Source organism: Panicum hallii, chromosome 4 (genome assembly GCF_002211085.1).
Source record: "Panicum hallii strain FIL2 chromosome 4, PHallii_v3.1, whole genome shotgun sequence".
Lineage (NCBI taxonomy): Eukaryota > Viridiplantae > Streptophyta > Magnoliopsida > Poales > Poaceae > Panicum > Panicum hallii.
Genome location: NC_038045.1, coordinates 49,926,161 through 49,940,764, shown reverse-complemented (window position 1 = coordinate 49,940,764; position 14,604 = coordinate 49,926,161). Strand labels below are relative to the sequence as shown.

The following is a 14,604-nucleotide window of genomic DNA, read 5'->3' as shown; positions in this document are numbered from 1 at the left end:
GGACAAACTTTTCTAGGTTATAATCTGGAAACTGTAGTTGGTTTAATGTTGCAGTTAAAAAGATCAATTGTTAATCATCAGTTCCAGCATTCATTGTATTGCTCATGTCCCTTCATCATTGCAGTCTCCTCTAGTGGGCAGGCAGCATTAGTGGTGCAAGGCAGGGTGGGAGCAACTCTGGCAGTGACAGTGGTTGCGGGGCTGTACACTATACGCTGCTTGGGGCTGCTCGGATGGAACCACCAGCCGAGTGAAAGCTCCTAGCTCTATCGCCTGGCCGCATCACCAATGGTATGGCCATTATTCTGCTTATTGCTTCCCCCTAATTTGAACCTTTCTCGATGTGGAGATCCTTTTGTTCTCCTATCATTTTTATCCAAATTGCCCTAGAGACTCAACCAAGGGGATGATGCTATAATTATTATCCTTCAGGCCATTATGATCAGGAAAAGGAAGTTTCCATTGTATGAGGGAACTGGTGGGAGGGAATGGGAAATTACAGGTAGATTTTTTATTTTTAAACTACTTTTGTTTAGTGCACAGCGAGAAGTGGAAGGAAGTTTTTGTTTGGAGAATGGTAAAATACATCTAGTTTTCCATCTTAACATATGCCATCCGATCTGTATTGCAAAACAAAGTATAAGGACAAAAGGCAAAGTGAATGGATTGCTACAGTTCATTTATGATTACTTATAGAAAAAATTCCCATGGAAACCATATGGAACCCTTTGAGGTAAAGTAATTTTTGCTACTGGCTCCTCTGAAAATCTTTTTGCGTCAATAATGTAAACCTGGGGAAGACAATAAATCTGGTGAAATAAATAATGCAAGGAAATAATGAAGAGCAACGTGACATACTCTCTTCAAACACACAATTTAATTACCTAAGAGATGTTTGTTCCCTCATCATGGACATATGTAACGACCCATCCATCATCTTCATCGTTTCCATTTTCCTTTGCAACAAATTGAACTCCAGAGCAGAACTGCTTCACTTGTAAGGTCTGGTACTCGACTGAGATAAATTGCTTGTTTTCCTGAGGTTTTTCTAATACTTTAGTTTGTGTACTAACGGAATACTTTAGTTTGTGTACTAATGGAACTATCTAATACTTTGTGCAATACTTAGTAGTAACTAACCTTATTTGGCATGTCGAAGTGCAGCTTTGCAATCATCTTAAATTTAAACAAGCCTGCACACTTTCACAAAATTATATGCATACAGTATTGGGGATCATGAAGGTAACTTAAATCAATATGAACATACGCCATGAAAATGAATTGTGTAACAGGGTGGAGAACAAAAACAACCGAGAAGGAAATAATTTTTCAAAAAACTGCAATAGTTAGGATGTTACCTGTTTTACTGGTTGCTAATGAGTCAACAACTTGAGCATACCCATATAGTTTCTAATGCCAATAAATTTGTCATTGATGACAGGGAAATCCATTGCAACTTTCTTACTGGTAATATAACCTTCATTTGTAGTGCCACTTTCCAAATTTAACTTCCATTCATAAGGGCGAGAAAAGAGAATGCCATCTAGTGAAGGATCAAAATCTTTTGAATCCTTATCAGGTTGGAGAAATGCCCTTCCATACCATTTAGACTTGTCAACTCTATGACGGTCACTATGTATAACAGAACCCAGTATCCGGCAGCCTCTGACAACAACCTGCTCACAGGCTTTTTGTCAAAGTACATAAAACAGGAAAATATGAACAATTCCTTATATAAATTATTACTAAATATGGAAGGTTTATTGTCATATGACTCCCTTGTGTCTATATTTGCAGGGATACATTTAGATTTTACAAAATTTACCTCATTTCCACCCTCAAAGCAATTAAATAAATGGTAACTGCAGTGGTTCTCAACATCAAACCATATGATGGACTCAGCATCACCGAAACGAGGCATTACTCCAATACGTGATTTTCCATTCATATCATTTTCAATAAATCTGAAGATAAAGATGTGCACATTGTTATGGCAGAATCTGCAGGGTACACCCCCCCCCCCCCCAACCACACACACACACACAAAATGCATACAGAGTTCACTCACGGCTTTTGTAAGAGTGTCCTGGATATGCCAAATCTGAGAGGATAGTCCATTATAATATTGTATCTATATTACATGAAATAGTTGTTAGAGAATGGTGATGTTTAGATAGAGGAATCTAATATGACTTGTAAACAAAATAAAATATACCTCGTAGTTACTCCAATGTCATGAATGAATTTCCCTTCCTCAAATTTGAGATCAACCTTGTGAAGAAGCCTCTCACCATCAGCTTATTCGTGTAAAAAGGGGCATCAATAATTAACTGCAGTTGTGATGTACTGCAGGATGGGAGGGAGTATGATAAAATGCTAAAGCTAGCTATATTCCAGGACGGAGGGAATATGATAAAATATGTGAAGTGAAAAATTTTAGTGGTCCATGCTATCAGTTTCCAGTGAGCACATTTCTGGAAGTTTTTTATCTTAATCATTTAATGCAGCCCCTGTTAAAATAAGTTACTGAGCTTTTTACACATTTTACACCTAAATATTGTTAATTTCACCTCATGTATTATTTTACTTGTTGGATGGTGGATTGATTAACATTCCACAACTTACACGAAATTACCCCAAGCACATAGTGAGGTTTTTCAATATTTGTCCCCATTATCACCAGATCTCCGCTTCCTTGAATCTTCTGTAAAGACAAATCGTTAACAGGATAGACAATATTTAGTAACTGATTACTAAAATTCTAAAGTGCTCCATTTTCAGGCTTTCTGAATTATGAACCATGGAGTGAACTTGTGACCTCCTTTTTGGGGGGGCCTTTGGATCGGTAAAAACGGAAGTTGGAACGACTGCCCTTTTTCGTGAATCATATGTACAAAATAGTCTAGTGGTTTTTTTTCTTGCAAGGCGTTTGTAGTTAACAGCTGCCATTGCATACCTTTGGATGACTAGTGAAAGGTTGGCTCCAAGCTCCACTGATGCTATAAGGTCCTAGTGTGTTGAGATTATTGATGTCGATTTCATATGGCAGATGGTTTTCCGAGACAGCGAAAGCTCGTCCCGCATGCTCAAATACGTTAGTATTTGCGCTGTCCTTCACAGCTTTTCCAAATCTCAACTATGCCATAAAAAATTCTGTCAGTATTGCAGTAGAAGCTATATAGCAATTACATCTACAGATAGAGAGTTTCATCGTTTGCTTTCAAGTACTAAAATATTAATGAACTGGATTGTCGTATTTTACTCATACTATAACAGCCTTTCTTCATGGGACTATAGTTGCCCAAAAAGAATACTGGAATAACTGACGTAGAAATTTGTGTTTATCATAAATAACTTTACCAATTAAAGTTCATTTACCTTTGATTCCAACTATATTTTTACTATCAATTAAAATTGCATTCACCCTTGATTGCAACTATTTTTACTGTCAAATGTAAGACTTACAATATTAAGAACAGATGCAGCTAGTGTTGCATTGAGCTGTCCATCAGCAAATGGCACAAAAGCCACTTCGTTCTTCTCTCTCTCTAATTGAAAGGTGTCTGAATCCACAAACTTGTTCCTATAGGATATCCTCCATTCTCCTAGACCGCTCTTGTTAAAGTACACAACATGTAGCATTCCATGCCCTTCGTAATACATGTATGATGTTGAACCAAGTATCGAATCTGCGATTGTCTGTGTTGAATAGAGAGGGTTTGGACCTGTTAAACTAGTGAAATACATCAACACATGGGTATTTTCTTTAAGTTATGACGTTAGTCCAAAAGTTAAAGCCACAATTAGGAATTTGGAAATTTTACTTGTACTATATGTTGCGAATCTTCAACTCATCAATTCAACTGCAAGTAGTAATTCATACTGTATTGAACATGACTCAAGTGGAGCTCACCAATTCTTATGTAGACACCCTCAGGAAAATCTTCGGGGACCTCTGCGCTGAGATCGTCTAGTAAAACCGCCTCACCGATTTCGTCGACAGGTCGAAAATTCCCCCGTGGGAAACTTACTCAATTTTGTTTTTCTGATCGTAGCAATATGAGTTGAGTAACATCAATGAGCTAGGAAAGTTTGTTCATAGATGTCGCATATTCAATAATATTAAACTGAAGCATACATATGTCACTTGCTATCAGTAGGTTGAGAAAGTACTGCATTTCTAAAAGAAACCAACAGTCTGGTATGCTGAAAAAGAATCAGTGCGACGTATAGGCTAGCTAATTTCAAGCTTATATTTTTGTTCCCGAATGCCACGAGTGTTGAAGTCTTCCTTAAGTTAAAACCTAAAAGGAGTAGCACGGAATAATGCTAGTGAGAAAAGATAAAAAGGAAAACATCTTTACATTTACCTCATTCAGAGAAGGCTGCTCAGAGAATCTGTATGCTGTGTCTACGAACCGTTGCAGGAGACCTGAAGCGACTGACTTGAGAGTTTTCGACATCTCCCGCATGAGGTCCTGCTTCTTCCATCCAGGCGATGGCACCTGAAACCGACGGCAATTTAGAGGCGTGTCCTTCTTATCTTACACATACTAGTACCAAAAATTTGCAGTTATTCGAGCAGGCTCGACCTCAGCTCTGTTTGCCACTAGTACAGTAGTACTGAGGTGCAGGAATGACACAGCCTTGACGCTACTGAGCAGGACGAGACGAGAGGATCAGACAGCAGCAGGTTCCATCGGCATCGCTGCATGATGATACCTTGACGGCATTATTTGGCGGAGCGAAGGGGAGTGCTTGGTCCGAAGCCCTGTGGCTGTGGGCACGCCGCACCTGCTGCTGCTGCTGCCTCCAACTCTGAGCATGGTGGCGTCGTCGCCGCAGCCCGCAGGGATGGCTCCTCGTGCAGAGACGATCGGCGACGCTATGCCTTGGTCGCGCTGGCCTTGGTTATAAAGAAGGCGCGTGCGTGCGAGCGCCGGGACAAACATGGCTTATTCCGTCTTGGGTCCCGGCCGTGGCGAGGAATCACGCGTTTTATGGTACAGTTACTTAGATAACTGTGCCGGCTGTGGATGAAACTCCTTTCTTGCTGTAAAATTTCCACCTTCTCTCTTCTCGCCATATTAATAAAATTGATGTGGTATAAAATTTAATGTCATAAAACTCTCTATGAAACATATATTGAGACTAGCCTAATGTCCAGCCACATCCAAGACAAACCCTATCTCTTTTTTTTGAAAAGTTTGCAGCTCTGTTTTCATTGTTCATGGCACGGTCTCATCGCCGGGGAACAAAGCGCTTGCTGCTGCAGTGCCGAGCCGTGCTGCCGCCCTCTCGACGTCCACGCCGGCACGCACGGACCGTCCAGCTGCCACGCCGCCGCCCGGCGGTCGAACGCGTCCACCAGTACACACGCCCAGAGCAACCGTCCGTCGAAACGCGCGCGCCGCCGGCGGCCACCGCGTCGATCGATGCGCTGGAGGCAGTTGACGACCGAACCTTCTCCCTGGGAAGCTGGAACACGTGGCGAACTACTCTGGACCCAGCAGAGCGAGCGAGCGGTGAAGACCGGCGTGCCGGCCGTATTGCCAACGTCGCCGGCTAGGTCGGACCCCAAGGGTGGACGGTACTTCGTCTACCGTCCGGGGGTGGACGGTAAATGAAACATCCTGAACGCTGGATCGGTTTTGTGCGGTCGTGATTGGCGCGGATGGCAGCGACCCTCTCCGCTTTCCTCGACGGAACGCTGAGGCTGAGCTTTGATCCATCTCACCATCCGCGGGTGATTGTCATTCTCTCTCACATGGACAATTGGTCATGGACACTCGAAATCGACATCTTGCAGTTTATCAAAAAAAATGGGCATCTTGCTATTGCCGGTGCCCGTCCATCTGGCCAGCAGCTCCAGCGCTGCATGTAGCTCGCCGTCGTGGCCCATGCAGCGGGAAGACGCGGCGTGCACGGCGGCGGAGGCGGCTGCCACCATCGGCGAGAAGCACGCCGACACCGGCACCTGCACGGCGCCGGCGACTTCGTTCGCTTCCACGCCGTGTGCAGGCCGTGGCGCCAGGCGTGGCCGCGCGTCGAGAGCAGTAGCTTCCTCCCGTCCCTGTCGTGAACGTGCGCGGCCGCGGCTTGCACGAATTGCGATCGAGAGCAGGTTGAGCGCCACGCCGCCGTGACTCTCCGGCTTGTATTTGCGCAGCCGCCATCCGCGGCCTGGGCTCCTCCGGACGCCGGAGATGCGGAACAAATCGAGCGCGTGTGCCTGTTCCTCAACGCCGGCCTCTCGAAGCGCGCCGCGATGGATGTGTTCTCGGTGGCGCTCAATGCTGCCCTCTCAAGACCCACGCCTTGCTCCGGCCACTTCTCGAGGCACCGAGATCCAGCTGCCGCGCCCGCGGCGCAGCCACCGTGTCCGCTGCCCACAGGTCGGAGCCCGTCGTCCACCAGTACACGATTACACGCCCAGCCGTCCGTCGAGCTGCGCGCGCCGCTGCGACGGCGTCCACCGCGTCGATATGACGAAGGCGGTCGATGCACCTTCTCTCTGGCAAGCTGGAACACGTTACGAACTATTCTGGATCCAGTAGGGTGGGCGGTGGAGATCTCGACGACGCGGCGTGCCAGCCATGTTGCCAACGGCGTCGGCCGGGTCGAACCCCAGAGGTGGACGGTACTTCGTCTACCGTCAGGGGGTGGACGGTAAATGAAATACCGTCCACCCCGGGCCTCTCCCGAGCGTTGGATCGAGCATGTGCGGCCGAGATCGGCGCGGATGGGGAGCCGGGACCAGGCGCGGCCGTCCCCTCGCGCGCGCCGAGCGGCCGAGCAGTAGCTTCCTCCCGTGCTTCGTCGTGAATGTTCTCCTCCAGGCGACCATGCCCGCTCGGATGCCGTTGTGGAAGCACGCCGTGGTGATCAGGCGGCCGCTCTCATCTATGATTTCGTGCCATCGATGAACCCGTCGACCTGGGCGATTAGCTCGCCCAGCACGCGCTGCTGCACCTCGCCATCCGAGCGCCCGCGCGCGGGCTTCAAACCGCGCCGCGCGCCGCGACGGCGTCCAGCCACCGGTCATTGTTTTGTCGAATGCCCTTTGAACTCAATGGAAGACACAACAGGATAACCTTGGCCTTTTGGCTTTTGCCATCAATTTCGGGCGAGCCGGCTGCCAACGCCCGGCGTAGCGCAAGTCCGCTCGCCGTCGCCGGACGAAAAGGATTTTTTTTTCTCTCGCAAAGCTGGATCCACTTTAGTGGGTTTAATTTAAAAAAATATCGGATCGTGATTATTAATCGCGATTCATTTTAGGGTGTATGTGAAAAACTGCAAGGGAGTTTTATGCAAAAGAAAATCGAAACAACCACAGCATCGCCATAGCCATGGTGGCTCCGTGCACCCCGAGACCGCCTCGGGTGCTCCGGCCGCGAGCACTCCACACCCCGTCGTACAGAGCATTCTCGAACGTGCGCAGCCACACGAGCAAGGCTTCGGCTTCGAGGGCCGCCAGGCGGGTTGTCACCTGCGCCTTGCGAGCAGCGCGAGGCTCAGATCGAGGCAAATACCACGCGACCGGCCGGCCGTGGTAAAAGTCGACGGCTGCGGAGAGCTGCAATCCCGGCCGACGCGACGCGCAGATGGTTGGTGCGTGACGGCGTCGTGGTGGGAATCTCGGAAAGAGAATCCCCGCGTAATCCGTCAGAACATGGATGGATCGAAAAGCCTAACGTGCTGCTGCGAAACATCTACTGAAATCTACCAAAAGGGCAGGTACTGAAAGCAACATCCATTCTTGCTATCAGGCAATAGAGATGAAGCTTGTGATTACTACTAATGCCACTGCAAAAATTGATCAAAAGTTTGTGAGTTGTGAAACTGAAAGACCAGTACAAACTGCTTCCTATTAGGAGGATGGATCAAACCTAACTACCAAAAATTGACAGCCGATTCTCATGTTGTATCAGACTCAGTGGTATATTGGAATTCTGAAGAGATGAATTGCGAGGTGGTTGTCAGGAGTCCTGCCATCATCTACCTCTAGTGTGCATCAACATTTGGGTACCTCAATGCCTCAGCGGCTGAAATTCACAAAGGGGACACAGATAAGACAATGAGGCAATTAGACAGCATGTCATGGGGGATCAACTTTTTCAGCATTGCATTTCTAATAATCTGTCAGAAAGACAGCAGAACCAATAGGCACTGTAAAGGCAAGTATAATATAATCCCTGTATTATTTTCATTCAACCTGCTTACCTACAGCATTTTCAGATTGTCCAAACCAAACTGAGTACAGCAAACTAAAAGAAATTTAAAATAAGAACACCTTGACGCGCTTGGATTAATACGAAAACCTGGAAAAATAACACTACATGCAGCAACTACTTACTGATATCCTTACACAGCAAATTCAGAACTTCAGAATTACTATCAGCAATGCCATACACTATCCAGCAATAACACCAACGCCTGAGTAGAGCAGCTGGATTCACGAGGAACAAGTAAAACTATGATATAATTAGGCACAATGTCATGTGTTTTGCAGCGGAGATGGGTAAACTAACCGCTACACATTTTGTGAATAACCAAATACTAAAAGGAGCAGACAATCAGTCAGAAGATCAATGCTATTGGCCAATAAGTGGAACTACTGAATTTTCTGAACTGCGATCAGATTGTTGGCAGAGATCACAGAGAGAACCGCAAATTTCTAACCTGGTGAGCCTGTCGTAAACACGACGATGTCCATTTCCTTCTCATTCTCGGGCGCCCACGTCTCCCAGCCCGCACGCAGCGGATAATATTCTCGGAGTTTGCCTCCCCGACTCGAAAAGCCAAAGTGTCCCGCAGCAGCGACACCGACGTGCCCTCGAACCAGAACAAGTACAGCGGAGCAAGAATTCGAGAACACAGAGCCAGTTTTGCATCAAGATTCAGTAACAAAGAGATGCAGTAACAGACTAACAGGGCGACGAATCAATCAAGAACTTCCAAGAAGTTCTGGTTGCAAGAAGTATGTACCAGATTGCAAGAACTTCCCAGAAGTACCAGATTGCAGAACTTCCAAGGCGGAGGGGACGGCGAGCTCACCTGAACTATCCCTGGGAGTTCTGGGGCGAACAGTCTTGGGGGAATCATCTCGACCACCCAGCTTCTCGATCCCCCAGGGCTGTACCACATACCACACCGACTATATATGTCGTAGGTGAATCCGTCGGCTCGCCTCGTGAAGCAGGATCACCTCCCACTGGATGTCGCGCCTATCCCGGTGGTCGCAGGGTCGCAGGACGGCTTCGCAGACTTGGCAGATCGCCGGTGCAGCATTGACTCTGCGCAGGGCAAGGTACCTTCCATAGTCTGCACTGCGGTGCGGAGAAGAAGATAAGTCGTGCCCTCGCGCACGATGTGTTGTACTGCCCAAGCCGCGTTTAACGAAGCGCGCCTCCATCGCAAGCCGGTCGCCAGCCCGTCCTTCATGGCGTGGAGGGAGGTACCTGCTTCCATTCGAGGTCCGCAGCCGCACGTGCGTCCCGTCGAGGAAGGTATCTTCCATAGCTGGCGCTGGCGCCGCTTGATCTGCTGCGGGGGCGGAGGCCAGCGCGTAGCTTTCTTGGCACTGCTGCTGCGACTTGCGAGAGGAAGGGGAGGTAGAGGAGTTCGTTGCGAGACGATTACTTTTGGGCGCGGAGGCGGGGGCGGGGGGATTTCAAGGTGCTGGCCTCTAGTCTGGTGGAGTCGCAAGCGCAGGTCGGTTGCGGGATGCCAGCTGTCCGCCGGCATGTGGGGCCGAATCAGCCAGCCGGAGCTGCAGAATCTGGAGATGATCCTTGCATTGGGCTGCGTCGAGTGCCGGGTCGATACGGTGAAGATCCGGCCGTGCAAGGCGAGCTACTCCACAAGAACTGACGCGCTGATGGATCTCATCGAGTGCCTAGACTCTGCCGGCGATGTCATGATGCATGGTTGATGCCTGTATCTTTCATGGACTGATTCGGCCCTCGAGGTGGTAGCCGACTTTGGGATGTTCTTTCTTCTACATCTCTGTGCGTTTTGCAGGAACTGCAGATCAGCAGAAGAGATTTGGGAATTGTTAATGGCGGTGCTGCTGTATCTGTTCTTGTGCAGTGCAAGCAGCGCAAAGATTGATACAGTTGTGCCCTTATACTGCTGCTCTACCTTTCCTGCACGACAGCTGGAAGCGTTGTCGTGCCAGATGGAAGGCACCGTCTCTCCACAACTTCGGGTGCGTTCGTTTCCTAGGGTCTAAAGTTTAGACCCATCACATTAAAGAGAATCTTGTCATTTAGAAGTATTAAATAAAGTCTAATTACAAAACTAATTGCAGAACCCCAGGGCTAATTCGCGAGACGAATCTAATGAGGTATATTAGTCCATGATTAGCGGATGATTACTGTAGCATCACTATGGCAAATTATGGATTAATTAGGCTCGTTAAATTTGTCTCGCGAATTAGCATCCATCTGTGCAAAAAGTTTTATAATTAGACTTTATTTAATACTTCTAAATAACAAGATTCTCTTTGATGTGATGGGTCTAAAATTTAGAGGATAGGAAACGAACACACCCTTCATATTATATTATGATACAATACGAGGCGAACGACATGTTGATATGTCCGTTCGTTCTTGCCCTGCAGTACCCAGCTCCGGTGCGAAGAACAACGAGAAAAGAAACTCACTCGATCACATCACAATCGTCGTCGTCATCGTAGCGCCGGCGGTGAGTTCGGTGACCGCGTGTGCGCCTTGGCGTTGGCGATACTGACCTTGTTGAGGTCGATGGCACGACGCTACGGGGGTGGTTTTGGCAATCGAAACAAGCTCACAAGCGCCACGCGCGGTTCGAAATTCAAATAGACTAGCGTGGCTCGGAGAATGGGAGCCCATTCTCATGTGGTCCGCCGCCTCGGTGAGCACACGCGATCCGCAGAGGTGGCGAGGCTCTTTTTTATTGATTTTTTTAAATAATTTTGAAGATTTTTTTGAAACACTTCGTTCTGAAATACCGTCTTAAATATTCAGGAACAATCTCTTTTACAACACATCCAGGAACGGTTCGAAATGTTATGAACTTCTCATGAGCGTGTGATCTGTTTTGGGCCTCTACGCTACTTAATCGGGCCCATTTACCTTGGACTTCTGGGCTGACCTATTTGCATGCTAGAAATCGGGCCTCATTTGGAGGAGACCTTCTCCGCAGTCAACCCCGTGAATGAGAATCCTATTTTAGTCATCCGATTCTCAACCATTATTTCAGTTAATTTAAGATTCGTGCGCGAGTTGAAATCTGACGGTCATGCTACTTTCCTCTCCTCGCCGCTGGCTTTGAAATCCTATCTATCAGTCATCATATCCGATGCGGCCGCTTGATTGTTTTTCCTTTTTATTTCCTTCTCTTTTTGGATCATTTTGTTTTGTTTTGAGAAAACATCTTGAATTATTACCTGAAACAGTTTACTTGTTACAGAACATTTCCTTTTGTTTGGTTGCTGGGCTACTGAGTTGGCCTATTTGGTCCTCAGAAATAGGTCACCTTACGCATACGAAACACCTAACTGGTTTCGACTCCTACCGTTCTAGAATATAAGGTATTAAAGGATTTAAAATTTATATTTTAATGTGAGATATTCTAGAATTTTGGATAAATATTGAATTGGCTCTTAGTTGCATGCTTACTTTTTACTTATTCCTTCCTTCCTTGTTTAATATAGAAACAACTTTAATTATGATTGGCAAACGAAAAGCTCTTGGAGGATATATGTATCTTTTGCTCGCTCTCTCTCCTCTTAATCTATCCTAAAATTGTTATTGTTAGTATGCTTTATATTACATGACGGAGGCAGTAGTTTTATGGTCATGAAAAATTAACTTGGAAAGTCTCGTTCTGATAGCTCACGTGACAAAACTGACACCGTTCCGAGCACTCGAACCGAGTCGTGTGCACTCCAGGAAAAGCCATCGCCTTGAATGCGGCCTCGATCGTCTCCCTTCCCACTCGCTCGCCGCCGGGCGCCGGCCGTCTGCCACCGCAGACCGCACTACCGTCGCCGGCGGCAGCGGTGGACCTCTTCCCCGACGAGGCGCACGTGCGGCTGCGGAGCCGCGTGCATCGCGCGTACCTTCATGCCAGGCGAGGACGGGGTCGGCGTGGCCTCCCGCCGCCCGCGCCCCTCGTCGCTGAACACGGCGTGGCAGGTGACACGGGGTATACGCCTCGCGCTCTCGCCCGAGCAGGTGCGGCGCGGCAACCGCGGCCAGTGAGATTGACGCTAACACATTTTTCCGATCCATCGTCTGCAATTTCAGCCCAACGCGACGACAGGTTGAGTGAATCAATCGATGCCAAAACAGCGTAAATTAAGTGAAACAAAAAAACAGCCCAATGAATGAAATGAGAGTAGAACACGGTTGTGGGCACTGGCGGAGCTACGTTAGGGCTCCACCCCCTGCATGCTCTGGAGTAATTTCTAAAGAACCTTGTGGTAGCCCGAGCACACACTTGCATGGCGCATGCATATAATTGTTGATTACTAGTCGTTTACCCGGAATCGACCCCCCTTAATTTTTGCCCCTCTAGTTGTGGGTTGCACCGTAGAATAGTCCCATAACGGAAAACACTTCATCATCCTCCAAAAGGACGTCAAGAAACCAATATAACTCACAAATAAATTTGCTTGACCTTTTTTTTTACACCAAAAAGTGTTTAGGAGTTTTTTTTCCATCTCACATTTTACAAGTTCATGTTGGTATTAAGCGTAAATGCAGTGCCTCACGGTGGGAAGTCCACATTCCTTGGTCAAGTAGCATGCTCTCACATACATCCATCTTGCGCTTAGCTAGGTTGCCTACACTTAGGGTTGAAAGTTGCAGCCACTCCACGTGGTCCTCCGGCACTTGTTAACACGGCTTTCATGAACCAGAGTTCACAGTCAGTTCCTGACAATCCGGTAAGCTCTATTTCCTGTAGGTGAGTCACGGAAATCTCATGGGATGCCCAATGGTCTGGGTGATCATATTTGAGGTCTAATCCTTCACGGTGATTATATAACTGCAATATAGACATGTAGGCTTCTGAAAGTGGGATGAGTAGATGCTCACCACACTATGAAAAGAAGGGTAAATGGAGGCCGAGGTGTCTAAGATTTTTGAACCGCGTGAGGAGGGTTGCCACGCCAACTCCAAAGTCATGCCGCTCGAACACATCGGAAACATGAGCGGTCAGAGATGTGACATGACTGAGCTGTGGAACACTACATTTTATCATGTCCACGTCCTCCTTGCAGATCTTATCAGGATAAAAAGAAACAAGCAACGGCAAACCGGATAAATTAAGCATACATAAAAGGATAACAAAGTTTATGCAAATCCAGGGCATGGAACAAATGTAATAAGTCCAAGAAAGAAAACATTGGATACTAAGTACAAATATTTGGAGAAATAAACGGGCTGTTGCATTTCTCGTAAAATTGCTAATTCCATGGAAATAATTAAAGCAAAGTCATCTGATATATAGATGCACAAGAAAATTTAAATAAAAAAGCCATCCATTTATAACTCACAAATTAAATGATGTTAAATATAATATTGATTGAAAGTTGCAGATATTGTAGGACCCCTCATTCCTATATAAAATTATTGAGTTTTGTGAGACACATACACCTCGTCCAAGAGACGTTACCTTTCGACCTGCAAGAATCACGCCAAGGCATGTGAGTGAGCTACAGTGCTTGAGGAGGAGTATGTTAGTATCGTTCTCGGCCTCGTCAGAATCAGATCGAGGGACGGTGTGCCATCAGATAGAGCTTGAGGCTTCGCACGTGCGCCAAGTCACCATCGACCACCAGCCTCGAAGGGGGATGGGCTAGTTGAAAGAATGTGAGTTCTTCCAGCCTTGGAGCCGATACCCTGAGCAGCTCGTGGCAGCAGATGTCTATGTGGAGAGCCCGGAGGCTCGGAGTCCTCAACTCCAGCGACCTCACGTTGACATCCTCCACCCAGAGCTCCGAGAGCACATCGGCGTCAAGCTGCATCCCTTCATCGGAAGAAGGAAGGCGAAGCTTGCTCATGCGCAGCTTCTGCAGGCGTGGGCAATTCGCCGACGACACGAGGCGGGGAAGGAGGTGAGCGCCGCCGCGTGCGATCTTGATCCTTTCGAGCGAGAGATCCGTGAGCGTTGCGAATTTCATGGTGGTAGGGAGCCGGAGTCCTGCGTCGCCTAGTGCCAAGTGCATGGTCTCCAACCTTACAGGGCTAGGAAGAAGGTCGTCAATAATCACCCAGGGCTGCTGATCTGCGCCGCTGCCTTTCTCGCCGTCGTCCTCCTCCTCGTCGCTATCCAGCCTTGCGCGGCGTCGATAGACGCCGCCTGCAGCGGCTGTTCCAGGTTGCGCGCAGCGTACGTCTTCGTGCCAGGCACTCGACGGCGCAGCCGGATCGGGCACGCCGGGCAAGGACGCCGTTCACGAAGGAGACGTACCGCTCCAAGGCGGCGCGGTGCTCGTCGCCGCCGGCTGCCCTGGGCACCGGCCGGGAGGCGAAGCGGAGCGCGGGGGCGCGCGCCCGTGCGCGCCGCGTCGCCCACCAGCTCGAGGACGCGGAGGAGCACGTCGTCGTCGAG

At 48.0% G+C, this 14,604-nt stretch overlaps 1 pseudogene; it reads right to left on the bottom strand.

Annotated features, from left to right (window-relative positions):
• Nucleotides 1-535: 535 nt before the first annotated feature.
• LOC112890622 lies at nucleotides 536-4,952 on the bottom strand (annotated as a pseudogene).
• Between the last annotated feature and the right edge of the window lie 9,652 nt (nucleotides 4,953-14,604).